A 27,668-nucleotide genomic window follows, 5' to 3' on the forward strand; every position below is an offset into this window, starting at 1 on the left:
GCACTAGGGCTGAATCACAAACATCCTCCTCAACCTATGTAGTAAATTCACTACACTATGTAGGGTGTAGGGTGTTATTTAGAAGTTTATGTGTGATGCCAGGAAAGAAACAAGTACAAGGCTGGCATATTTTGTCACGTGTTGTCACTCCTTGTAGCACTTTTTTTCTTTCTTTCCAGGAGTCCACATATTTCCCTTGTTCCGTGATACCATGATAAACTAATGTCTGAATTTGCTGCAGGTTTGTATTGAGGATATTTCTGGACTTCCTTGATTAATTTCTTCTCAACTTGATCCATATTTGTCCACCTGTGGACCAAACACAGTCGTTGCGGCACATAGCTACATTCCTGTGATGGGGGCTCATGTACGTGAGACCTGTGCATTGCTTACAGTGTAGGTTCCACACAGACGCATAAATTGGCCTTAACACTACATTAGCTTATACATGGAACAGGATTGAACTACTTGCTCTGCATAAGAGCATCTGCCCAATGCCATTAGTGTAAAAGCCAAATGCCATTCTTCAGCACAGTCACTGCTATTCAGCTAGACCACTTTTTGGTTGAGGAGCTGAGAAAAATGGAGCAGGAGTGGTGGTGGTGGTGGTGATGGTAGTGGTGGTGATATCAATGGTGGCAATGTGACGCTCTCGAAAACACACTCAAAGCCGGAGAGTGCTCGAGGGGGACTTTAAGGGTCCAGTAATAAGGTTTCCTTTGATGTCAGCATTCTCCGAGACCTGAGGAACCAGCTGTTCATAACTGACACCATGTTTCCTATGACGGCAGTGTGTCAAGAGCTCAGTCAGACCCTGTTTTGCTGCTTATTAGTGTGACAATGGGGCATGCACGATTTCTAAATGCATTGCATCTCTCAACACAGGAAGATGTGTAAAAATATCGCCAAGAGCCATAAAGCTAATTAGACTATTAACTATAGCACCCTCAACGACCCTGTCTCAATCACCATCACTCTCAGCCCAGGACCATTCACAGTGAAGCCCCCAAGGCACGATGACTCACCTCCACATTCACAACATGTGTGTGTACACGCATCAGCTTCCCGCCACAAAAATTAATCAGCCTAACAGACGCTGCTCCTACTAATCTAAAGTGCTAATCATATATGAATATGCATTCCAGACCATATGTTATTGGTGCTGGGGTTGTGCAACAGACAGAGTTCAGAAATGATTCAGTTTTGTTAGTAAATTTTCTGACTTTTATATCATACATTTGCAATCCCTAAGCCTGGATGGTTTATTATCCATATAATTATTGTTATAAACAATAACATTGTGATTCTGACTCAAATGTACACAACCTGCTGCATGTGAGTATACTGTGAAGTGTATTTTCCCTCAGGGTAATATTATACAACTACCAAATAACTACTATATAATTATTGTATATATTTTTATAGCATTTCATTAAATTACAGCTCAAAATTTTTTACGCTACCAACAAATATGCAGAAAAAAATATATATATATAAATAATCCAAGAATAATAAAACAATAGTAAATAAATTAATGCAATTACTATTTAAAAGTGATAAACCAGTGAAAATGGAGGAAACATACCTGCAAAATATACCAGTCAAAATAAGGGAAAATTAAAAAGATATATATTAAAGACACATTGGAATTACAACAACTATAATAAAAAGAATAGAGTAAAATAAGAGAAATCATAAAAATGAAAAACTGAAACTAGTTAATCTTTAAAGCAAAGAAATTCATTCTTTTTTTCTCTTGTTTGCTTGCTTTAAATCAGTGATAGAGGGACTCTGAGAAAATTTTACAGGTAAAATGTTCAAATGTGTATCTGTCTGTTACCCATAGTCTTGGCTATCTATATTCCTTCAGTCTAGAGACTGTCTAGAGACTTGTTTATAGGAAATAAATAAGGAGGGGGGGGGGGTAAACAATAAACCAAAACAGAATGCTGCTTCTCCACTGTTTTTATGTTTCATTCATGGAATATGAAAAAAGCTAGCACTAGATGATTTAGATGATAGGGAATCATATATAGAGGAGTAATGGTATTAATGGATTTGAGAAATAGTTATATATTTTCATAATTTATTCTAAAAGTAAACTGCAGAAAATGTAGGGAAGCTAACACTGGTCTGATATGATCTTGCTTTCTAGTTTGTATTAATATTCTTGCTGCTGTATTTTGTACAGTCTGGTTTGTTTATTGCAGTTGAAGGATATCCCATATTGCAGAAGTAGAATGGATTAACTTTGTAGCATCTTGCAGGCAGTAATAGGGTCTCACTTGGGCTTTTTACCTGAACTGAATGCAGATTTAGTAACATTACTGATAAATATTTTAGAGCTTGCAGTGCAGAGTTAAGCAGGTTCCTAACCTCAAATGTTGCCTGTAAAGGCAGATTTCAATGCTTTTTTTTAATTTTTAAACCAAGTAAAGATAGTGGCTACTAATATTATCGTAACACATGGAGCACTTCATTAGGCTCCACAACACACACATAAGCGTGCTATGACAACTATCATAAACATGGCCTGGTGGATGTCGAGCGGATTCACTACCTGCTTCAAGTGACATCAATGTTTCCTGACACTGTTCTGAGTGAAATATCTTCATAGCTTACTGCATTGCACAGTGACACAATGCTGACAATGTGACAAAGCTTATATCCTCAAAAACACTCGCTTATTTTCAACCAGGTGGATGTGGCAGGCTATGTCATATCATTATTAATGTTTATGTCATTCCACCTCAAAAGGCCAGGACACAGCCTAATGTCAGACAAGATCAATATAAAAATGGATGTTCTGTCAACATGGCATCAAAGCAACCTTGATAAATGAATCCTATAGGGGTGGGGAGGGGTCATTTATAAATGAGTATATCATTCTACATCAGTTGTCATGGAGGGCTTATGTAGGTGTCATGCAGCCCCATAAACACTGGTTCACAATATCATTTAATGATATCTATATTCTGCAATGTAACTGTCATGCAACATTGTTAATATAGTGTGATTCTTAATACCATGATAGACCTGGGCAATCATTGCTTTCCTCTGTTGCATGTTGGTCTTCCCTTAACTTTTCATTAGGCTGTGGTTGACATTACGTGTCTGAGAGGAAGCACCTGCTTGTCCACATTTTCTCAGTGTTAGTGACACTGGATGCATTTATATGCAATTAATAACACAATCCTTATTCAAGTGGATGTGTAAACAGCATACTCGGATTTCTGAGATTGGAGTAAGGTCTAGAAATCAGATTAATAAATCAATTTAAGGGGCACATCTGTAATCGGGGAGCTGCAGTTCTCTATGGTTTGTTTATGTTCAGAAGCTCCACATCTTTTAAGGTACAGTAGGTGTGAGAAGAAGAATGACTATTTGTAAGTGGCTGAAGTTGAACTTTTCTGTAAGATTTTATTCACTGTTTGTATTACCACAGAAATTCATCTGTAACTCAAGTTGTTTAGTTATATAACGCTTTTAAAGCAATTTTATAAAAAGTGTCTTTTGATTACAATCCTGTATGTAGACTTTAAGAGAGCTGGATTTAGCTCAGTACATGCATTCTCATATGCCAATTTCTTTTGGATTTCTATATATTTATAGCCATCTTTAGCACATAATTTGAATTGATCACACCATTCAGGATCTGAAAAATCGTCAAGTACCACTCGCTCCCACCAGACCTTTCTGTGGACATGTTTAGCCCCTCAGTTTTCTATCTGTAACGGTGGGACACACATACACTGCATCCAAGAACATACGCTCGTTTCAATAAAGCTTGTCTGCATCTCAGCAGCAGTGTGGAGAAAGCTGTGAGAAGGGCAGCACTCTTTAATAAATCATAAAAAAGCAGTTCCATATCTGCAGGTAATGTGGGTCCATGTTTACAAAGAGCTGCACATCTTTCTGTGATGTTATTGGCTGTTGCAAATAAAAAAAAATCAGGTCATTGCCAGATTCATGTAAACTTATCAATTATTAATGTGAGTTATCACATTATCTGATTTCCTAAGTCATGTAAACGTGTTGGTCAGATTATTTGGATTATTAAGTGCATGTAAACACTCAAACTGTGTGCAATAGGGGGAATTCAGCTAAAAGCTAATGTTATTCACCAGATGTATTTGCATGTATCCTAGCATTCATAGCCAGGCATTGTGAAGGTAATTACTTTCAGTTGATGTTTATGATTAAGAGCAGTCTTTTATATTGTATGTGTATTGTATAATGTTTTAATTAACCTCCAATTAGAACAATGTCCATCTGAGCACAATGGGAGGAATAAGGCCAAGTACAACAAAGATTCCACAAAAGAAAAATCAAAGAGGGAGGAAAGGAAAGAAAGCTAGTGAACTAGGCTATTCAAGGCTATAAAGCCTTCAAGGTACTAAAACCCAGCCTGAGCTAAATCTTTCATCAGTGTTTTACACTATAAAAAGGGAATGTGGAGAGCATATATATAGAGATATTTATTTAATATTTCAGGAGAATTTAATGGATTTCTACCTTTATCTATTACTAGTCCTGACCGTCTTTACTCCCTCAGTCAAGAGACTCTGGTTGGTTTACAAGAAATAAATTTGAAAAATGAGAGTCAACAATGCATCAGCCCTAGGAGGAACATCTAACGGTTCCAAGAAACACAGTCCAAAGCAGAAATGAAGCGAGGAAAAATATTGAGGCCATGCTAATGGGGATCAAACTCAATCTTAGTGTTGTCTCCTGGCTCCTAACTCAAGCTAATGATATTGTAATCATACAAAGTATAGCACATCTGACAAGAGTACCCTGTTACAGTAGCATATGATAGACAACAAAATAATGAATTGAGGTCTACTAGGAATGGCTTCTAGGATTAAGAAGCAACCGTATGAACTGCAGCTATAACCTCTATCCTTGAATCAATGAGATCAATTTTTTTTTCTATCTCAGCAGGCAAAAGGAAAACAAACACAATCCTGTAGTGAATTAACCCTAAGCCACAGCCTGCAGCCTTTGTAAAGTCAAAAGTTTGAAATTCCTGAACTCAAGGCCCAGTTTTTAAACTTTGTGGCATCGCAGCACACTTGCCACTATCATCTTGGTTTGAGCTAAATTTATAATAAATGTTTATAGCAATATAATCTATTTTCAGTACTTCATATCCTCACTGGCCAAAGAAAAACATTTCCTTTTTTTTTCTTTGATATTTTGTTTACTACATCACTTGAACACAGCACCTGTCTTTTACATTATGTGAAATGGTCCCACTTTATATTAAGTGTCTCTTATAACAGTGTAGTTACACATAACCAACATATGTAACTACAGATGAATTAGTACTTGTTACAGATGGATTGCAGTAGCAAATCTGTATGTAAATCTGTAATTACATATGTGTATCAACTTCAGTTTTGCCTTTTGTAATCACACATATGGATCTTCATAGTTGTAATAACATACTCTCTCTCATGTAACTACACACATGTAATAACATAGGCGCAATTACATTAATAATCAGACTGGACCAAGGAATATTTGGAATCTTTGCCGCAAGGCAGGAACTCACCATGAACAGTCCATTTGACACTTGTTTATAACAAATTCACCAACCAATATTTATTTATTTATTTATTTATTTTCTTGTGGGAGGAAATCCCAAAACCTGGAGGAAACCCACACAGAATCAAGGAGAACACACAGACAGTGTTTCTTCAAGTCTCAAACACACAATCCCAGGACCCTGGATCTGTGTGATACTGACACTAATTTTGGCAACATGCTTGTAAGTTAATATATCTAAATACATAATATAAAGTAGTGCCATTGTCAGTATGTATGAGGAATAAAGTCAAAACACACCAATAGTGGCAGGGCCCTTCAGCCATGGTTGTTAAGGGAGGAGAACAAACTGTTCCTTCACTCTGGGGATTGAACCAGTGACTTTTCAGTACCAATCCTGCTTCTCTTATCATACCTTTAGTCCACAGCTGCACCCTATGGATTTGTTGGAGTTAGACACAATTAAACATGCCCTTATTACCATAGAAGAACCAATCAATCAAATTTTATTTATATAGCTCTTTTCACAACAGAAAGTTATAACAAAGCAGCTTTACAGAGATCCATGTCCAAGCCTCCTATGACCAAGCCAAGGGCAACAGTGACAAGCAAAATCTCTCTCAGCGCATGAGGAAGGAACCAAGACTCATACAGGGGAGCCCATCCTCCTTGGGTTGACACCGGAGACACAACTGAGAACAGAACGGAAGTAAAAGTGAACTGATGACAGATAAATGGGTTATAGTAATGTGAAGGTAAAATATTAGAGATATATAAGTATGGGGGAAGAGGAGGTGGTCGGTGATCTTGTACAGGATACTCAGGGTCAGGAGCTGGATCAGGGCAACACCAGGAGGGCAGCAGGAACAGGGGGTCTCAAGGCATGAGAGAGACAGGAGAAAGAAAACCAGACAAGGAGTTAGTAGGTTCATGGTAAATCAGGGGCAAAATTGTCCTACAAAAAAAGCTTCCATGGACCAGGCAACAGGTGAGAGAGAGAGAGAGAGAGAGAGAGAGAGAGAGAGAGAGAGAGAGAGAGAGCAGTCTGGTTGGCGGTTACCAGAAAGCTAACTAAAAAGCTGTAGGTAGTATGACAGGGTAAATACAAAGTAGTGATAACCCTTTGGAAGACTGCATTATCGCAGTCTTAAAATGTGGTCTAGCCGTACACAAAGTTAAAACAAACAAGAAACATTGTTGTGAGGATCTGATGGCATAGAGCAACAAGAACAACTATTGACTGATGTTCAATCGTTTCAGCATATGTAGAAACTCTCCTCTCACAATAAAGCTAATGAAGATCAGTGAGTCTCATCAATCCGTAAGTTATGGCACACATAGCTCTGCATTATCACTTGTAAAAATATACTAAGATATATGTCCAGTTGTTTTAAATTGGGCAGCCTGAAAGGATTCAGTGAGAAATTTATCTATTTATGCTGCTGCTCACGTATCACTTTGGAGCCAGTGAGCACTCTGTTCTCAGACTTCATTTAGCTGAGTACAGCAATTAGTCCACTGACATTCAGAATTCAGAAAAATGCCATGCCAAAATAGATGAATCCTATGCACAGCTTGCGTCACAGACTCCTTCTTCACCATGTGTGATGTGGCATGATGATGCTAGGGGGATTTATATAGAGGTCTGCATCTCTATAGCACAGTGCTGGGGTGTGGGGTTTACATTTGAGTGAATGCTTAGCATTGGGTATAATGACCTTAACGCTGATAGCTCTCTGTGGGCAATGCTTCTCTGTAGAGTTTCTACACACTGTTTGTATAATTAATAGTCTGTATTGTCAGCAACAAGGTGTTTCTTAAATTACATTTATTGGATGTGCTGTCTCTTCCTCCCACAGTCCAAATACACACGTTGGTAGGTGGATTGGTGACTCAAAATGTCCGTAGGTGTGAGTGTGTGAGTGAATGTGTTTGTGTCTGTGTTGCCCTGTGAAGGACTGGCGCCCCCTCCAGGGTGTATTCCCGCCTTGCGCCCAATGATTCCAGATAAGCTCTGGACCCACCATGACCCTGAACTGGATAAGCGGTTACAGATAATGAAATGAAATGGATGTGCTGTCTATACATTAAGACATAAAAGATATTTAGGACATGCATGAGTCCCAGAATTCCATCCAGATATTGGGACGTTTGCTTGTATATTTGCATAGTCTATGATGTCTATTGTACATATTTTTGGCATAGAAATTAGCATAGCATAGTGTGTAACACCTATGGTTTACCACTGTTTTGAGAAGCCAAAACCAGGCAAAATAGTGATACATAATTGGTAGTTTTGCATGTCAATCATACTGACAATTGCTGACAATTGATCACACTGAGGCGGCACGGTGGTGCAGCAGGTAGTGTCGCAGTCACTCAGCTCCAGGGGCCTGGAGGTTGTGGGTTCGAGTGCAGCTCCGGGTGACTGTCTGTGAGGAGTGTGGTGTGTTCTCCGTGTCTGCGTGGGTTTCCTCCGGGTGACTGTCTGTGAGGAGTTGGTGTGTCCTCCCCGTGTCCGCGTGGGTTTCCTCCAGGTGACTGTCTGTGTCTGTCATAAATGTAAGTGTAAATACCTGATTCACAGTGTCTCGCTAAAAGGAAAGACTGGAAAAATCTATGTTCACAAGGTCTAAAAGTCTCATTAGAACTCATGCAGTGCCATATGCTTGATTTGTTTACCTTTAGAACTAGCTACGTGGCTGCAAATGCTAAGCAGTCCTGTGGCGTTGTCGTCTTGGGATGAAACACCGAGCCTATGTGGAGCACATGGGAGACAGCTTCAGGGATGGAGTGCTGACTTATCACATCATTAGGATGGAAAAAAAAAAACTCCTGCCACCTACGAGGGGAAGCTTCGCATGACACTGCATTAAGTACACATCCTGATTTATGGGACTTCCTGTTTGCGTGCATGTCAATTTATTTCCTGCCTTATCACATCTGCTGTCTCTGATCCCTGATGATTCCTGTTGTGACTCGGGTCCTGTGGAATCATTTGTACGGTTCAGTCTTAAGAGTTTGCCATGTGCAAATCTGGCCCTCTGCACACTGCCATCTGTCAGTGCCTTTACTTCGGGGCTTTCTGCTGAGCGCTCTACCTCCATTTACTCTTGCAACTCTTTTAATGTCTGACAGGCCTGTGTGAGCTCCCTGCTCAGGGCAACACACTCAGTCTGGACTGTTTTGGAGTTGTGTTGAGAGATGCTAGACACTGTTTTTTGGGAGTCGCATGAGAGTGCATAATTTCTATCTAAGACAATCCACCTACTAATGCACAGTATGTCTCCAAAATGTTGGTGACACGTTTAATCAATGTTATGACTGAAATCAGGAGCTGCTACAGTAAGGGTTTATACTCTAAGCCTTTGTAAAGCATGCTGGAACATTGCTGTGAGGATCACAGGAACATTATTTACAGTCAATAAGATTACAGTCTATACTGACTTTATTCACTATACAGTTACATGGGTGAATAAAGTGGATTACATGAAGGGATTTATCTATTTAACATATCGCTCTCCAATCAAAAACATGTATCTCCATTTTTGTTCATTTATAGTTTACTACATCCTTTGAACACAGGTGCTATCCTTCACACTGTGTAAATACTGAATGATGAATGGACCAATAGAAGTGCTCCAAAATTACTTGGAATAAAATCATTTTACAGTGACTTCCAGTGAATTTGAAGGCTTCTCTTGTAAAAATGTTTTTGATTGAAGAGCGACGATATGTTTATTAATTATGTAATTAAATGACATGATTGAATAATTTCCTAGAATCTGTTGAAATAAAGAATGCAACATGTTGGCAGTTAGATTACTTACATTAGCCTGATCACTCAGTGTCATGGAAATGGTATGACAAAACCAAAAGGGAAAAGCAGGTGTTCTGGAGCATCTGGACATATAAAACTGTAGAGAGACCTGAAAAGAAAATCATTGAAAAGCATTTAAAAGGTAGAGGATGCTGCCGTATTTCAGCTTCATAAAACTGACTCATTTTTGCTGTTTCAGGTGCATTACATCAGGCAGAATGGACTCCAAATTCAGGAGACCACTAACTCTCCATGAAAGTAAACACAGATCAAAAATGCTACAAACTAGTGCTGGGTGATATGAGCACAAATCTATATCATGATTAATTGCATATTTTACCACAATTTCGATTAATGAATGATTATTTTGTTTTTGTATTTTTGAATGAACACAAATGAGAGAGAGGCAGTTGTTTTGCTGTTAGAACAGTAGTTCTCCAGATTCATCCATGTTGTCTTTAATTCATGTGCAAATACACTGAAAAAACGTCATTTATTTTCATAATATTCATTCATTCATTTGCTATCTGTAAACGTTTATCCAGTTCAGGGTCACGGTGGGTCTGGAGCCTACCCGGAATCACTGGACGCAAAGCAGGAGCACATCCTGGAGGTGTGTCCTCCAGTCCTTCACAGGGCAACACACACACTTGCTTTTGAGTCGCCAATCCACCTACCAATGTGTGTTTTTTTGACTTTGGGAGAAAGCCGGAGCACCTAGAGGAAACCCATGCGGACACGGGGAGAACACACCAAACTCGTGGGTTATGTGTGCCCTCTTTCCTCCATCAGCAGTAATAGCATCATTCAGGTCTCAAGTGCACCAGAAACTAAGCTCTGTAGTATTTTCCCTGGGCTTTTATTTTGGTAGATATCTTGTTCTCACTGCAGAAAGCTTGGCTTGAAATAGGGTGAATGAAATCAACGCAAATCTAGTTATTATAGAATATGGTACAATGAATATGTAACTTTGAGGGTATTTTGACAGCAAAATATACCACCACAGTGACATTATAGAGCACAGGTACACTACTACCCTTCTATTTCAACCAGAAAGACACCACGTTAACAAACATTACAAATCTTTTACACATTACAGCCATTTTTAGCCAGGGTGTATAGCTCTGGGATATTATTAATCTAGTTTCTCCTTTTGTTGATGTACAAGTGAATATCTGAGTCATGCAGAGAAAAAAGAATCCCATAAAAATCCCTAAAAAACATTAAAAAAATGTTTAAGGGTAGACAACATATATCTATGTTTGATTGGGGTTTTTGATTTTTGAGCTAGAGTTAAAGACATTAGGGTTAACAACAGTAGTCACGGTGGAGGAGATTCAAAATCTCCCAAAATAGTAAATTTACAGGAGAAAGAAAAAACCTTCTTAACTTCCAACGGAAGCCAATGGAGTACAGCTGGGTGATTGCAGTCTGTCACCAGATATTCTGGAGTTTGGAGACTGGAGGTTCAGAGGTTTCTTCACATGCATACAGAAGAGCATAGCTTGGTCATCAGTTTGTCACCAGTTCCATCCCAATTCAGTCTGTTCCCAGCAATTTGGTTGTAGTTTTCTGTTGATGCAAGATGATTCTATGAAGCCCACTGCATTTAACCTGTACAGTGGTCTTTATTTATTTATTTTTTTAAATAAATAGTGGCTGTAGAAATAAGTTTCAGGTGTTTTATGTTTAACGTATGAAATGAAATTCAATATTCAACATCTTCCCACTCTTGTTATTTTATAGCAACATTTGCATAGTATTAAAATGTCAATTGACAAGTCTCGTTTTATTCAACAAAAAATATCATAAAAATAAGTAGTCTGAAAATGAATTTTTTTCCTTAATAAAGTGACAATTGATGTTTTTAATACTATGCAACAGTTACCAAAATGGCAAAAGAGCAGGAGAATATTTGAAATTTAAATTACAATAACAAATTACATAAAAAAGCTTAAAAACTAATTTATACACTTAACTGATCCACTCACATTCCAGTGCGTTTCGTAAGAATGGAAATTAAATAAACTATGGATACTTACCCTTAAGCGCAGTATGATTTACTAAGCTATTACTATGCTATACCACAGTGTGCCCACAATGAGTCCATAGGAAAAAAATATCCTATACCCCCTCCTTATAAGCCCCAGTGTGCCTCCAATAATCAGGCACAATTGCAGTCTCCCTTTAATGTATGAAAGTATGGATAAAATACCAGTCAAATGATTACTGCCTTATCCAAAAGCTCATACAAGGCAGGGAAAAATATAATTTGTGGATTTGAAACCCCAGTATGACTCAAAACTCAAAATCTAAATGTCAATCAGACACTTTTGAGCAAAGCCTGGTGTTTTGTGCCTTGAAAGTCTAAAGATTAGCTACCGCAGCTGTAAATTAGAAGTTTGAGGCATGACTCATGTTGCAATGTGGAAGAGATGACATTAGCTGGAAAATGAGAGAACTCTTTACTACCCACGTCTAAAAGCTTTTAAAGCAGACCTAGTCACAGGATTACGCAAAGCAACTAATATCTCTACAGTGTGCTTGGAAATGTCAATGAATCACCCAGCAAAACTGCCAGCATACTTCAGAGTAGCATCACATTAATCATAATGTCAATTGAGTTTTTTTATTTTTTTATTTATTGCTTCAAAACCTGCAACACCAAAGTGTTGTCAGTATACATGGTGTAAACAAATACACCTGCTTTTGCAACAAAGGTATTGATAAGAAGACTGTCACCACTTTGTAGCAGTTACAGATTCTAGTTTTCTCAAAATGCTTTCCTTGATGTTGAAATGTTGCTGTGGCTGTAAGGGTTTGACTGCATTCAGCTACAGGATTTTTACTGAGACCAGGTACTGATGTAGGAAGGATAAGTTCTGGATCACAAACAGCAATTCAATTCAAACCAAACATATTCACTGGTGTTTCATCAGTCCAGACAATGCAGATCCATAAGGACTAAGACCCCTTTAGCAAAGATGGGAACTCAAATCTGAGACTCGGATTCAAGTCGAACTTAAGTCACTCTAACAGTGGCATCAGACTCCACTTCAAATGACTCAGACTCAAGATTCAGGACTCGTAAACATGACCTGACCGCTTTTTATTTTTTACCATGCTATCTGCAGCAAAGCACAACCTACCAAAATAAAGGTACTATATTTTTTTATTTGGTTGATTTTTTATTAAAATTTAACAGCCCGCTTAAAAATAAACTAATGTCCACTCACAATGATGTAATCCGAACTAGTCCAAAGACCCCTCTGCCACTGCTAACTCCCCGTATGAGAGTTCACGCGCTCTCCTTGATTATTCCACAGTTCCATGAGTTGGATTTGGAGAGGGAGCACGAGGCACAGGAGGAACAGCCAGCACATTAAACGTGCTGTGTGATTTCCTATATTAATCAATGTGGCCAGTCACGTAAAGTGGGATTAAAAATCCTTCCCGCGCAGACCTGAATTTACCATTAATTTTTTTTCTTCAAAGATGGAAAAATGTTATGCTTCAGATGCCTGGGCTACACAGACAGCTAATAAAGAGTCATAACTGATGTTGAACACAACTAAAGAGATCTGTCCCAAAACCTAGTGTGTTTCCTTTATAGAGAACATTTTACGTCACAGTCTGAGCACTCCCAACACATAGTAGGCACTGACAAATTTTTGTCTGTCCTCATGAGGCAGCTGATTGAGACACTCTAATTATAGAGTGTTTGTTTTCCTGCCAAATGCAAAACTGGTGTTTTTTCTGTTTTTTTTTTTTTACCTCAGTGACTAGAAGTTAACATGATAATAACACATCAATTCAATCTCAATTTAACGTGATTCACAAAGTTTTATACCATTAACGCAAATTCTTTTTGGCCTTGCGAGTGTTCTGTAGTTGACTTGACCGAGCGCGGTATCTCTCATTAAGAGAAGAGGAGTAAGTGAGTGATGAAGAAAGGTCTTTTTAAAACATTCATTATCTGTAACCACTTATCCAATACAGGGTCGCGGTGGGTCCAGAGCCTACCTGTAATCATTGGGCGCAAGGCAGGAATACACCCTGGAGGGGGCACCAGTCCTTCACAGGGGAACACAGACACACACGGACACTTTGGAGTCACCAATCCACCTACCAACGTGTGTTTTTTTTTTTTTGGACTGTGGGAGGAAACCCACACGGACACGGGGAGAACACATCGAATCGAACCCACAACCTCCAGGCCCTTGAGCTTTGTGACTGCGACACTACTTGCTGCGCCACCGTGCCGCCCTCTCTTTTTAAAACAGTTTAATTATATTTTAATTTTAATTTTTAATTTTAAACAAGTTTCATTTCAAAAGTTTTCCAGATGGCTCACTTGAGAAAGTAAAAGTGAGCTGCTTTATCATTTAACAGTGTGACCAGACTTGTGTCCCTAAGCAGCTAGCTTGGATCAGTAAAATAGAAGCTGTGCCTAACTACATTATTTAAAATTAAGACCAACCTGTTGTTGCTGTTCAGATTAACTGGTCTAATTTAACTGGTCTAACCAGTTGCCTAGGCCTATGTTCTATTAAGAAGAGTTTGATGGGGTTGGTTTTTGTATGCACTTTGCATTAAGTGAGAGTTCAATATGCTATAGCACTGTGGTATGACACTAAATGTTTTTAATGCTTTGTGTAATTTATTTTTGTTTGCGCAGTACTGTTTAGTCTTATAGGCTGTGACTGAATACAACTCCAGCACAATTGAAGTTTTATTTACTTTTTATTTCCTTTGTTATACATATCTAAACTGAGTAGTAGTATGTGAGTATGTGACACAACAGTGCTCTAATCTATCACTAATCCAATTTTGTGTTTTGTAGGTTCAGTATTACTGCAGACTGCAGTGAGTGAATAACACTCCCTTAGTTTTCTCTTGTCCCAGCAGTTTTTAACTTTAGTACATTTAGCACAAAATGTGTTCACCATTTTAATTGGAACATATCACTTAAAAATCCTTATTTTCTATAACATTTACACAAATTAAGAAAAATGTGATGAATCACGCTTATTTTAATCTTCCCATTTTCATCGGAATTTTAATAATTTTTACTCTGGGAGAAGACCTAAATGGATGGGAGCTGTTCTTGCGTTGCATCCTGGGATTGCCTTTGCGGCTAATGAAGGGTTCGATGCTGCCTTAAATTTCGGCCAAATTCACAGATTCGGATATCTTAGTAGACAGCATAATGAGGTATTTAAGAATTGGAACAGCTTACGTGTCGGGAGCGTGCAAACTGTGACGTAAAATGCTCTTTAGTAAGACAGCTCACTAGGTTTTGGGACAGACCGATAGACTTTCTCAGTTCTTAGATACCTCATTATGCTGTCTACTGAGATACCTGGCCGAATTTTAAGGCAGCATTGAACCATTCCTCAGCCACGAAGGCAATTCTATGATGCAACACAAGCACAACTCCCATAACCCTATTTCATTCTTCCTCTAGAGCAAAAATAATTTAAATCACAATAAAAACAGGAAGACTAGAATCCATCGCACTGAAACACTGAGACTACGCTAGACAGTGAGGTAAACGCAGGTTGCGTGCAGTGGGAGGGAACAAGCCATGACACAATCACTGTCTAACTAGAATATCTCAATAATCTGCCTCATGAGGACAGACGTCTGTTAGAACGCTGTCTCATTATGCAGCTGTCTACGTAGTCAGTGCCTACCTAGGTTTTGGGACAGACCTTACATGCTACTGCTCCTTAAAGGAACAGTAGGTAACAGCTTGCATTTTCAGCACTGTCATGAAATCAAGGGTGAGAGTTTTTAACTACCAAGAGTTCCTCCTCCAAAATTTACATAGTGCAGTTTATGAAGTTCAGAAGTAGCAATGGCAGGCTCTGTTCTACCTGTTATAGGTCAGTGGAGCATCAAAATAATTTTGAAGCTGTAATTCTATGGTTAAAATTTTACATAGTGTTCCTTTCATTCCCAGCGCTTGTCACCAATGAGTAGGTGTAATTAAAAAATAATGACGCAGATCTCTGATGATCTTCAGGTTACTCAAACCTTATGTGTACCATGTTGTGTCAACAGTCCTTTCTTGTGGAAACTGTCTTTCTCTCATTTCTATGTAAATGTTCAGTACAGCGAGTTATTATTAGCTACACAACTCCAGGGTTCTTGGGTTGTGGTTTCAAGCCCAACTCCGGGTGACTGTCTGTGAGGAGTTTGGTTTGTTCTCCCCATGTCTGCGTGAGTTTCCTCCAGGTAATCTGGTTTCCCCCCCAGAGCCCAAAAATACATGTTGGTAGGTGGATTGGTGACTCAGAAGATTGTCCATAGGTGTGAGTGTGTGTACCTAGCCACTGCTTTGCAGTGCTGAACCAAAGCCCAGATGAACGAGGGAGGGTTGGGTCAGGAATGGCATCCGGTGTAAAAACTGTGCCAGATCGATGGTGCAGATCACAGTTGATCTGATGTGGCGACCTCTGACGGTTTATTGTTAGCGACAACTTTCACTGCTTCTGAAGCAATGTATTGCACTCTTTTGTTTTACAGGAATTCAGTTGTCAACAAAAAGAAGACTGTGAAGAGCTTAGTCAAATATATATATATATATATATATATATATATATATATATATATATATATATATATATATATATATATATATATATATATATATAAACCTGAAACATTGAAGAAACTCTGAATGTTACAAACCGGATTCCAAGAAAGTTGGGACACTAAACAAATTGTAAATAAAAACTGAATGCAATGATGTGGATATGGCAATTGTCAATATTTTATTCGTAATAGAACATAGATGACAGATCAAAAGTTTAATCTGAGTAAATGTAACATTTTAAAAGAAAAATATTTTAATTCAAAGTTTCACAGTGTCAACAAATCCCAAAAAAGTTGGGATAAGTAGCAATATGTGGCTGGAAAAAGGAAAATGAGCATATAACGAACAGCTGGAAGACCAATTAACACTAAGCACTAATACCAGAATGGTGTTACCCAGTGTAAAATAGCAAAGACTTTTACGTTATCATCATCAACCGTGCATAACATCATCAAAAGATTCAGAGAATCTGGAACAATTGCTGTGCGTAAGGGTCAAGGCTGTAAAACTCTACTGGATGCTTGTGTTCTCGCCATGTCATCCGGACCAGAGAGGACAAGGATAACCCAAGTTGTTATCAACGCTCCGTTCAGAAGCCTGCATCACTGATGGTATGGGGTTGCATGAGTGCTTGTGGCATGGGCAGCTTGCATGTCTGGAAAGGCACCATTAATGCAGAGAACTGTGTTCAGGTTCTAGAACAACTCATGCTCCCATCTAGACATCATCCCTTTCAGGGAAAACCCTGCATTTTTCAACAAGATAATGCCAGACCACATTCTGCAGCAATCACAACATCATGGCTACGTAGGAGAAGGATCCGGGTACTGAAATGGCCAGCCTGCAGTCCAGATCTTTCACCTGTAGAGAACATTTGGTGCATCATAAAGAGGAAGGTGCGACAAAGAAGGCCCAAGTTAGAGGCCTGTATTAGACATGAATGGGAGAGCATTCCTATTTCTAAACTTGAGAAACTGGTCTCCTCTGTCCCCAGATGTCTGTTGAGTGTTGTAAGAAGAAGGGGGGATGCCACACAGTGGTAAAAAAAATGGCCTTGTCCCAACTTTTTTGGGATTTGTTGACGCCATGAAATTTTGAAACAACATATTTTTCCCTTAAAATGATACATTCTCTCAGTTTAAACTTTTGATCTGTGATTTGTGTTCTATTCTGAATATAATATTAGATGTTGGCGCCTCCACATCATTGCATTCAGTTTTTATTCACAATTTGTTTAGTGTCCCAACTTTTTTGGAATCCTATTTATTGAATGCCAGTTTCTTTACAGTGCATCCAATTGGCCTGAGGGAATAAACGCTGATCTTTTAATCTTAGGCCTCTCACGCTTGTTTAGAACATGGATTACCATAAGCTGGCCAAGTTTGAAGCTTTGTGACTGCTTCTGTTAAACCCCTACAGACCACCTGTAGAATCCTACTCTTATTCTCTGCATTCATTTCTGACAGTAATCTGTGCTTTCATTGTAAAATCTATGCACTTCTGTCTAATCACAGACTCATTTCTAGTCTTTGCTACAGCTACACTTTAAATGGTCTTACTGTGAATTTACACAAAAATAAAATACTAAAAAACTCCACATGCAGATAGATATTTGATAATTCTAATAGCTACTCAATTCAAAATAACTTGATTTAACCCTGTCACTAACCCTAAGCCTAATCCTAGCCATATCTTTAAAACTAAACCTAAGCTTAGCTTTAAGCTCCAAATGGTGAGAAGCACCAGTTTTTTGTGTAACTTTCTCTCACAGCAGTTTACAGCACAGTTTCTGTAATACTTCTTTGGGTACATAACAGAGAATTTGTGTGAAATTAGAGAAACATCGCCACCAGTGGATGGGAGTTTGCTTAATGATTGTAAAATAAACATAATATCCACATGTTACAAATATCTGGACTGCTACTTTTAGTAGCACATGTACTAGTTGCTGGAGGTCTTGTTGATCTCTCATATCAGTCCCAAGGAAATGGTGGGGCAAAACAGGTAGCGCTGCTGCCACACAGCCCCAGTCTCCTAGGGTCCTGGGGTTTTGCATTTAACCCTAGCTTTGGTGTGTTTTGGGTGTGACTAGGTAGGCATCCTGTGCTGTATGTGTATTTCCTACCCTCCTCCAAAGTTAAATAGTGCAGTTTCTGTAGTCCTGAGCCTGGAGTGACAATGACAGAGGTTGTATTCTCCCGATTACAGGACAGTGAAGAATCACGGTTATTTTCAAGCTTTAATTCTACAGTACAAATACTACCTTTTTGCTGCTTTAAGTATCTTCCTAATTTGCTGTTTGACCTAAAATTGTTCAAATAGAGTTGCACTCTGGTTTCAGCACAGCATGAAAGATTGTTCATATTTAGTCTTTGAGAAAACCTCAAACATCCCAATAATAAAGCATTCCCTCAGGTTCCAAATCTCTTCTACACCCGTAGGTAAAAATATCCAAGTTCATTCACAGCAAAAATTCTCCCCTGTTCCTGGTATTCTTGGAAGATCACTAGGAACAGGTTAATGCCCTCATGTATGAACATGATGCTACATCTGTGTAATTTCCTTATCTAATCTCACTGTTGCCAAGAGGCATCATTGCAGATGCTCTAGACAAATCCCCAAATAAACACTCGGTAACACTTCCTTTGAGTCCTGAATTCATAAAAAGAAATTACATGCATTATGATCTGAAAACATAACAATGTAATTATATAGTATCTAAGCAAAGTGAGGTATATTTTAAATTGTAATAAATTGTAAAAAGCTTCAGTTGTGATTGTAGCCACAGCATAGTGCTGAGTAATATGAGCGCAAATCTAAATCACAACTAATTTTACATTTTACCATGATTACGATTAATGAATTATTATTTGTTTTTGTATTTTTGACCCTCATAGTTCAGTGACGAGGCTTGTAAATATGTATACTTTGTGCTGTAAATATGCTCCAGTATTAAATATGGGATATTTTTTCTAATGTTGCTGGAAGCTTGTGTTTACCTTTGACTTATTTTTGTTCAGTGTTATCTTAAGTATAGTCAAAACACAACACGTACAACCCACAGCATGGTTTTAAAGGACAGTACATGAACACACAGTGGGGACATAGAATAAAAATAACAGATATGATCAATATAGACAAAATTATGTTGATTAGAAGTTCTGATGATTCTGCTGATTTCAGTTAATTTTCGATTAATTGCCCAGCCCTACCACAGCATTTCAAATTTTCAACAGAGCTGCCCGTCAGACCCCTCCTCTGAGACCCCTAATAAAATCTTCAAAGAGTATTATAGATATACATGGTGTTCATAGAAACTGTTACCAGGTACATTTATAAACAGAGACTCATTGTCCATTTTATCAGCCCCAGTAGGTTTACAATATTTATACAATCAGTCCATCTGTTGCTCTGCATACTTTCTTTCCCTCTTTCATTCTGGCCTCCTGCTGTCATAAACCCCACAAGACCACAACAGGGCAGATAATATTTGGGTGTGGATCATTCTCAGTGCTGCAGAGACACTGATGTGGTGGTGGTGTATTATTGTATTGTGCTGGTAAAAGTGGATCAGACACAGCAGTGCTGCTGTAAATTTTAAACACTCTGCCCACTCACTATCCACTCTATTAGACACACCTACCGTGTTAGCTCACCAGTGGGAGTCCAGACCATTAAAGAACAGGTGGAAATGGAATAAACTTGCAATTGTAATTGTAGAAATGGTCAGTGGAGCTGACAAAATGGAAAATGAGTGTGGAAACACAGTTGTCTTTTGACGTTATGGCTGATCAATGGATGAAAGCATGCATTTGTATAGCCTTATGAGCTTATATAAAGCTCATGTTATATAAAGCTGTTCTGGACGGGTGGTTGCTGGGTCTCTAGCCTCGTGCAGTGCAGAAGAACTAATGGGAGAAATGTTGAGTCTGACTGGGCTTTGAGTCTGACCCAAGGCTCCTCTGTTGTTTTAGAGAGCGGTAAGTCATGCCGGACTCGGCCTGGACTCCCTGTTGGCATTTGATAAGTGCTGGCCCCTGCCATGTAGAAATAGCTGAGGGTCACATACATCAACGAGCTTCACTCTGTGTTCATTTTGATTAACAGCAATAGTTCATGGCTCTGAAATCACGGGCCTTGAGAACAACACACCTTAAAAGCCATTAGGACTCAGAGCAGATACACTGATTACAGGCAGACAGCGAATTTGAGTTCACTTCTATTGAAAAAGGCAAAGTGAAGAGCATGTGACATTCGTGACCCACTTTTAGTGCATTGAATACAGTGGCTACTTACTTCAAACAAAAAGAAAAGCTAAATATCACCATATTGAAAAAAATTATATAATAAGAGAATAATGCAGCTATTCAAGCAGAAAAGCATTTATAAACATCCCTAAAACTACATATACCTGCACGCATAGCTCTGTTTATGTATTTAATGGGAGTGTATCTTTAGTCCTTTATTTTTACAGATATAGATGCTGCACCATGTATTTATTTTCAAATGTTTGACATGGGTTAAATGTTCATCTATTTATCTATAAGTGCATTTATTCTGTTTTTGGGGGATAAGGCATTGAAGCCCCAAATGCCTGTTGGTGTCGGGGAAGGCTGCCCGCCACTCTGAGTGTGTGTTCACAGCCCCAAGTGCACCAGTGTGTGTGTGTTCACTGCCACTGATGGGTTAAATGCGGAAGACACATTTAGTTGTACGCGGTACAATGACAAATAATTGCACAATGCCATTATCATCATTATAATAATGGTAATGTAAAGATGGTGATGTCAGTGTTAGTGTTTGTGAATGTAACGTATTAATACTTAATTTTTAATTAAGTAATTATTAATGTATTTATTTATAATAAAATACCTGTTATTATTTTAATGCTGCAGTTACCATAAAATAAAGAGCAGGAGAATTATTTACCTTTTAATTACAATTATACAATACATGGAAACTATATACAGTGTATATATATATTACACACACACACACACATATAGTAATGATGCAGATTGTAAACAATGGCCAGTGAGAACATGAGAGCCAGAGAGAGCCAGAGTGTAATTTCTAGGGCTGTAAATTCCAGCTACCCCATGGTAGTAAGGTGGGCTGCGGAGCATTTTGGGAATGCACTCTTGTGCTGCAGTAATGCAGTCCAGATAAAAGTATTTACCGCTCAAGAGACGTGTGCACCATTACAGCCATCCCCCTGCTTAATTGCACCAATCCCAATAACGCATTGAGGAAAGAGACATACATTTATTTTTAGCTCTGATTGGTTATTTGGTGGTTATGACATTACATTACCCAATGTTGGATATATATATAAAACTCATCTTCTCTTATAGTACCCACTTGATAGATACTTTTTTTTAGTATCTGCTTTCGTGTGGTTCCAAACGAGTCGAGTAAGTACTAAAACATGATGTGCAAACATTGCAGGGTGCTTCTTGGCCAAAGAGAATCTAAGCATTTTTAAAATCTCCAATTAGCTTTGAAATTAGCTTTTCATAAAATATGCCATGGTCCTTTGAAGAGGTACAAATATTCCTTGGACTGGCGGTCGCAACAAAGAATGAATAAAATATACTACACTCATCTTTGATCTTAATGTTAGACATCACTCTGTTCTAAATAAAAAAGTAAATAAATAAATAAAAAAAACCACAGCAACATGTGAATACATAATGTGTAAACAATGCATTACAGCCATTGCTGTGGTTTCTGAAGGGACATCACTAGCTACATTTCAGGGGGTACCAAATAACCAAAACAGAGTGGAGTCGAGTGGAGTGTAGGCTATTAGATTCTCATCAAATTTCCTTCTTAAATTAAGAGTAATAATGAATGGTTTGTCCTACTTTTGCTGCAGTAACAGCTGCTACCCTAGAGGAAAAAAGACTTATGTTAGATATTGCAGATATCGCAGTGAGTGTTTGATGGCATCCAGCCACAAAACCATTAGCCAGCAAATTAGTTGGGTGAAGAGTTCTGGTTCACTGAAGCCACTATAACTCATTCCATTCCGTTATATCTGATGGTACGTCATCACACCAGAGAACATTATTCCACTGCTCGACAGCCCAGTGCTCAACATCTCATGGTGCCCAAACCATAAGCTCAAATGTAGTTTCTCCAGAGTGTCTCATTGGTAGGTGTACATATGAACATCTGAGTTACCTTAAAGGGGACATATTTTACAATTTTTCATAAGTGAACACTGTTCTAAGGTCTTAATGAAAGGTCTGTGACATGCTTTGGTCAAAATACCACAAGGATCAAACACCACAGCAGCATTCTCCCCTGTCTGTTTCAGCGCCGGTTGCTTTATATGAGCTCAGTTCAGTGTGAGGGCCCAGGAGCAAGAAACAGAAGCTCAGAGTTTTAGTATGTTTCAGTTTCTTCAAACCCTTTTTACAGGCAGAATATTTAAAGTGGCAGCACAAAATCAGAACAATTCATTTTATCTAATGTTTTCTATCTTAGGCATCCCACAGAAAACTGATTGGATTGTTTTGTTTCACAGTTTGTTGGTTGGTGTTCACAATATTTTTAATTATTATTATTTTTTCAGAATGTGCCCCCGTTAAATATTTGAATTCCCTCATTAAAAAAGGTTTAAACAAGCCTTTGGATATATTGTGCTCATTTTGTGAGATAAGTCCAATAAGAATTTATATTTATAAGAGACCTAATATAAAACCAAGCTGGATTAAACAAAGGCTAATCGTTGCTTGGTTCATATAGGTTTCATTAAGGTTTATTTAACACTGATGGTTGTATTGTGCCTTTCTAAAGACTTGTAATTAACTCAGTGACATTGTCGTCAAGGAAATGCCACTATGGCTTCAATATGGCTGAAAGGCCATGCTCTTCAAAGTGCACCTTGTATAGTAATGGCTTTTGATAATTAGCTTAGATCATGACTAAGCCACATAATTAAGTCCAATGGCTGAGAGGGTCATGAAGTAAGGTATTTACTGAGTCTGATCTCGCGTTGGAAATGTTACACAGGAAAACACCAAATCCAATTTCCCATGTCTTAAATGCTGCACCTAGAAACTGTACTCATTAAGCTGAGATCAAGCTGTGAAGTGCAAACTGTTTAAGAAGGTAATTAACCAGTAATTAACACATTATTAACAGAGTAAAAGCATGGGTAATGGGCACCAAAAGAAGCACTGGCTTGTTAAAAATGTGCTTCAACAAAGAGCTAGATGGTGCTTTATCATTCCAGCCAAGGCACAGACTGCTGCACAGTCCAATGTTGGGAGGCTTTCAGGCATTGCTGGGTTAGGGTTAGGTTGCAGCTGCTTTAGAATGTCCCATTCTAATGTTAATGCTTTTCTAAGGTGCTTATACAAACCATATCAACAATGAGTCCACCTTGGTCCAACTTAAAAGATCTGAATTTTCTGAAATATTTTTTTATACCACTTTAAAATAAGACTACACTGATAAACATTTATAAATGGTTTGATATATGTTTAATCAATGGTTATTAAATAGGTTGTAAACACCTTAAATATCATTAATAATCATTCGTAACACCTATATGAAGGGCAACAGTGACCTGATGTTTGCTGAATATTGAAAGTGTCAGATATCTTACTAAAAATGTCTGTAAAAAATGTAAAGTAAAAAATGCACTGAGAAGGTGAAATTATTCATTTGTTAAGGGGCAGCACATGATCATTAATGTTTAAAAAGACAATCTGTTTGTAGATTAAACTTCATTAAACTTAGATAGATGGTTAAACTTATTAGCAAACGACTGGCCTAATCTCGATAGTAAGATCAGTATCTGACGAGATCTGAGGTTTAGCAGTGTAGATGGATGTGGGTTAATTTGGTCATCTGGGGACTTGTCTTTTCTAGCAATGTGTTATAACTGTTTATTAATGACTTTTAATGTATTAATGTCATAATAAATAACCAATAACCATTTTTAAAGCAGGTACAAACCTTTGTATTTGTAGTCTTTTTCTAAATGAAAAAAAACATGTATGTATAAAAGGATATATACAAAGAAGCATCACAGTCTTTGATTTGCTGTTTCCCGAAAATGCCAGCAAGGCCAAGATCCATCCTGTTGTCAATACTGACCTCCACGTTCTTCACGGTACAGCTGTTTTATTGATGTATATACACACACTGTTCTGTGCATTAAGTGGAAAGGCCTCAGTCTATTTCCCTGTAATTTATGCCTCAGAAGGAAAATTCTATTTAATAATCTGGAAATAGAACACATAAAATGGCAGTGGAACGTCCCCAGCTAAATATATTGATGATGTAACTTTTAGGGTGCAGTTAGATGTGATCTACACCGAACGATGGATTAGGAACACATACCATGCATCAACACACAGTGACCATATAGGAGGAGAACTTTGTAGTTCTATAATACAATGACAATGGACAAAAGTCCACCTGTTTTTCTGCATACTTTCTTCAAGGGTCAGGACCCGGTCCACCACATAGCAGGCAAGATTTTGGTGGCGGATCATTTTCAGTGCTGCAATGTGTGTTGCACTGATTCGAGAGGATCAGACACAGCAGTGCTGCTAGAGTTTCTAAAGCCCTCAGTGTCACTGCTGAACTGAGAATGGTCCACCAACCAAAACAATCCAGCCAAAAGCACCCTGTGGGCCATGCCCATAGTCCACTGATGAAGTACACAGTACCAATGATGGAGGTGTGTCTAACAGAGTGAACAGTGAATTGACACTGTTTAACTGTCCAATCCACTCATACCAGATGAGAAGGTTGTATAGTTCTAAAATCTCTACACCTGACATCAGAAGCAGCACAAAACCAGAACATTTTATTTTATTCCACTTTCTGACTTAGGGAGCACACAAAATAGTCACTGGGACCTTTTTGTTTCACAGATTGTAGGTTGGTAGACATGCCATGTCCCTCAATTCATGTGCACTTGCGCAGAAGAAGTGATTTTTTAAATACCAAATTCCCTTTAAAGAGGTTAAAGAAATGAATTTTTAGTAATTAAACCAATACTATAATATTTAAAAATATATAAATAAAATACTTTTAAAAAATCATTAAAAAAAATCCTTCGGAGTTTAGTCAAAATACATGTCTGTTGCCGTTCTTTAAACAACAGCTTTCCCACTCTCTTTGTTTTTGTGCCTCATCATAATGTAATATTAATGCTGGCTATGATTATCACCCTGATGGAACTATTATCATTACTGCATCATTAGATTATATGTGGTGTAATGTGCTGTCAGTGGCAAATAGCACAAGGTTGTTTTTATTCTTTCATTGTATTTGCTACTGCCTATAGTGGACATAAATTGTCCAGTTTTATTCATGAGGCAGCTTAAACAATTATACCCTAAAGTTTTTGAAAACTCTAAGGAGTGGCTAATTTTATTTTGCTGTGGCCCACTGTTTAGACATGGGCCTATAGTCCCCAAGCCCAAAAGAGGGGTATAAAACATCCCAGAATTGGGCTTTGAAGCCATGGATCTGTGGTTTATGGGTAATGAAGCACCATCGAGTACATGAAGGATGAGTTTCCTCTGCCTTTGATACATCGACATTAGCAGCAATGAGCACACACACACACACACACAGAGTGGTGGACAGACATCCCAGCCACCAGAGCGCCTTGCTCAAGGGCACCACAGCTGTGGATCTTCAGTGAGGAGATAGCTCAGTTCCTCAATACCCGCAGGGCCAATTTTCTTTTGGAATGGAACCAGCAACCTTCAGGTCCTAAGACCACTCCTCTAACCATTAGGATATAGAGGCCCCGGAAGAGCAGATACTGTTACTGAAGCAAAGGTGGGGCAAAGCACTTTTACTGTACACTTTCAGAAAACAAAGGTACAGGTACATTATTGTCCCTAAAGACATAAACAGTGTAAATGTAGTTTTGAAGATACAACAGCGGTGTTCAAGTCCAGTTGTGTTCCCTAAAGATACATTGCATTCTTTTCTCCAGGAGGAGAGGTGAATATTTGTAAGTGAGCGTAATCTAATGTACCCATCGTGTCCTTGCTCTGTACGCTGCAACTTGTGATAAACCCATACACATGAATGATCAAGCTCTCACGATATTTTCAATGAATTGCCAGGCTATTTTATTTTAATAGAGCAGAGCAAATGCAAAATTGTGTTAATCAGGAATAAACGCTGCAGATGTATTCATGAGATGGACAAAGTGAGATAAAAACAAATTTTTATTTGATGTTTACCAAAAATGTCCACAGGCTTTTGCATGCGCTTTGATTTTCATATTCAAATGCGAGAGGGAGCGGCACTTCCACATTCGGAGGTTGCGTCGGGGCTGTCCAGCTGTAATGAAAAACAAGCGCATGGGAGATTGTACAAATGTAGCATAATGAGCATTCTGCTGCTGGAGATCCATGCCATTAAAAGAAAAGGGCTCTTTGCGGGGCTAATTCTCTTCATTAAAATGATCAATGATAATGAGCCAGGTCTGTGGCAGGTGTGAGAGCACATCACACTGAGCACCACCCCTCCTCCCCCCAAACACACAAAGTCTAAAATAAGAAAAGTTTGGAATGATTAGTTGGCGGGGAAAATGAATGATAAGTGTCTGAGCGGTTGTGCTCTGGTGATAAATCTGATGATTAGAAGTCTTCATGTAATGTAGCGTTAATCAAATATTGCATGTAATCAATGCATTCTCTCAGACTACTTCAAAATTATAAGTACACTGGTTTCATAACTGGTAAACTGGTATTCTAACATGAAAAGCTGTTTTTTTTTCTTTCTTTAACTCAAAATAAAACAATAATATTGTTATTATACACTAACAAAAAATGCAGTCCAAAATGGTCATTATAGTCTTACATCCCACTCCGGTGGTATACACCAAAATATTAATTTAGGAGCTGTCAACAATATCTCCAATAATTCATGCATATATGACAGCCATTTGTAATATATCTACTTAATGACTTATTATGATTCATATGATTTATCTCTAAGTAAGCTCCTGTCCACTGGGGGCACACTTTTGCTAAATCCATACAAACGCTCTATTACACCTGAAGAAGAGCTACAAAAACAGTGCTGTAAACTCTTCTGCGGGGATCATTGCACAGCAGGATGGCAAAAGAAAATCCTGGTTATGGTTAGATTATGTTTATGTTTTTGGTTATTATTACAGTTATGTGCAGGTTTAAGTTTTCACTCTGGGTATGTGTCAGAAATCAAAATGTAAATGCATTAAGGGTGAACTATGTTGAGAACACTTTTGTAAAAAACCTTGAGTAAAATATGTACCAATATACTCTGGGAGCAGGCCATGACTGCAACGCTGCTATTTTTTTGTGTTTTCAAATAACTGTAGTCAAGGCTTTGACAATAAGAAATCATTCATCCAGGAAAAATTTTAATCAGAATATCATGAAGGCATGTGTTTTTCTCTCTGTGGCGGAGTGAGTGGAGTGTGTTGTCATGCCACATAAGCTTCATTGGGTGTGAGGATCCATAAATATCAGGGTGTGCATCAATTAATATGTCTTTGAAAATAATTACATGCTTTTTCTTAACAGTCGAAGGCAAGTCAAATCGCCCAAAGGGTGCTTGCTCTCTCTCTTTCTCTATCTCTCTCTATTGATTAATGATTAATTGCATCAGTTCATGCATTTAATTGTGATTAATTATACTTTTATACACACTTTTCATATTTTT

The 27,668-nt window shown here is 38.2% G+C and overlaps 1 protein-coding gene across 1 annotated transcript in view; it reads left to right on the forward strand.

Moving 5' to 3' along the window:
• The window catches only part of frmpd3 (FERM and PDZ domain containing 3), a 180,498-nt gene that overhangs the window by 7,609 nt on the left and 145,221 nt on the right, over positions 1–27,668 (forward strand). The window lies entirely within an intron of this gene.

The sequence above is a fragment of the Hoplias malabaricus genome, chromosome 17, assembly GCF_029633855.1.
Source record: "Hoplias malabaricus isolate fHopMal1 chromosome 17, fHopMal1.hap1, whole genome shotgun sequence".
NCBI classification, from domain to species: Eukaryota; Metazoa; Chordata; class Actinopteri; order Characiformes; family Erythrinidae; genus Hoplias; species Hoplias malabaricus.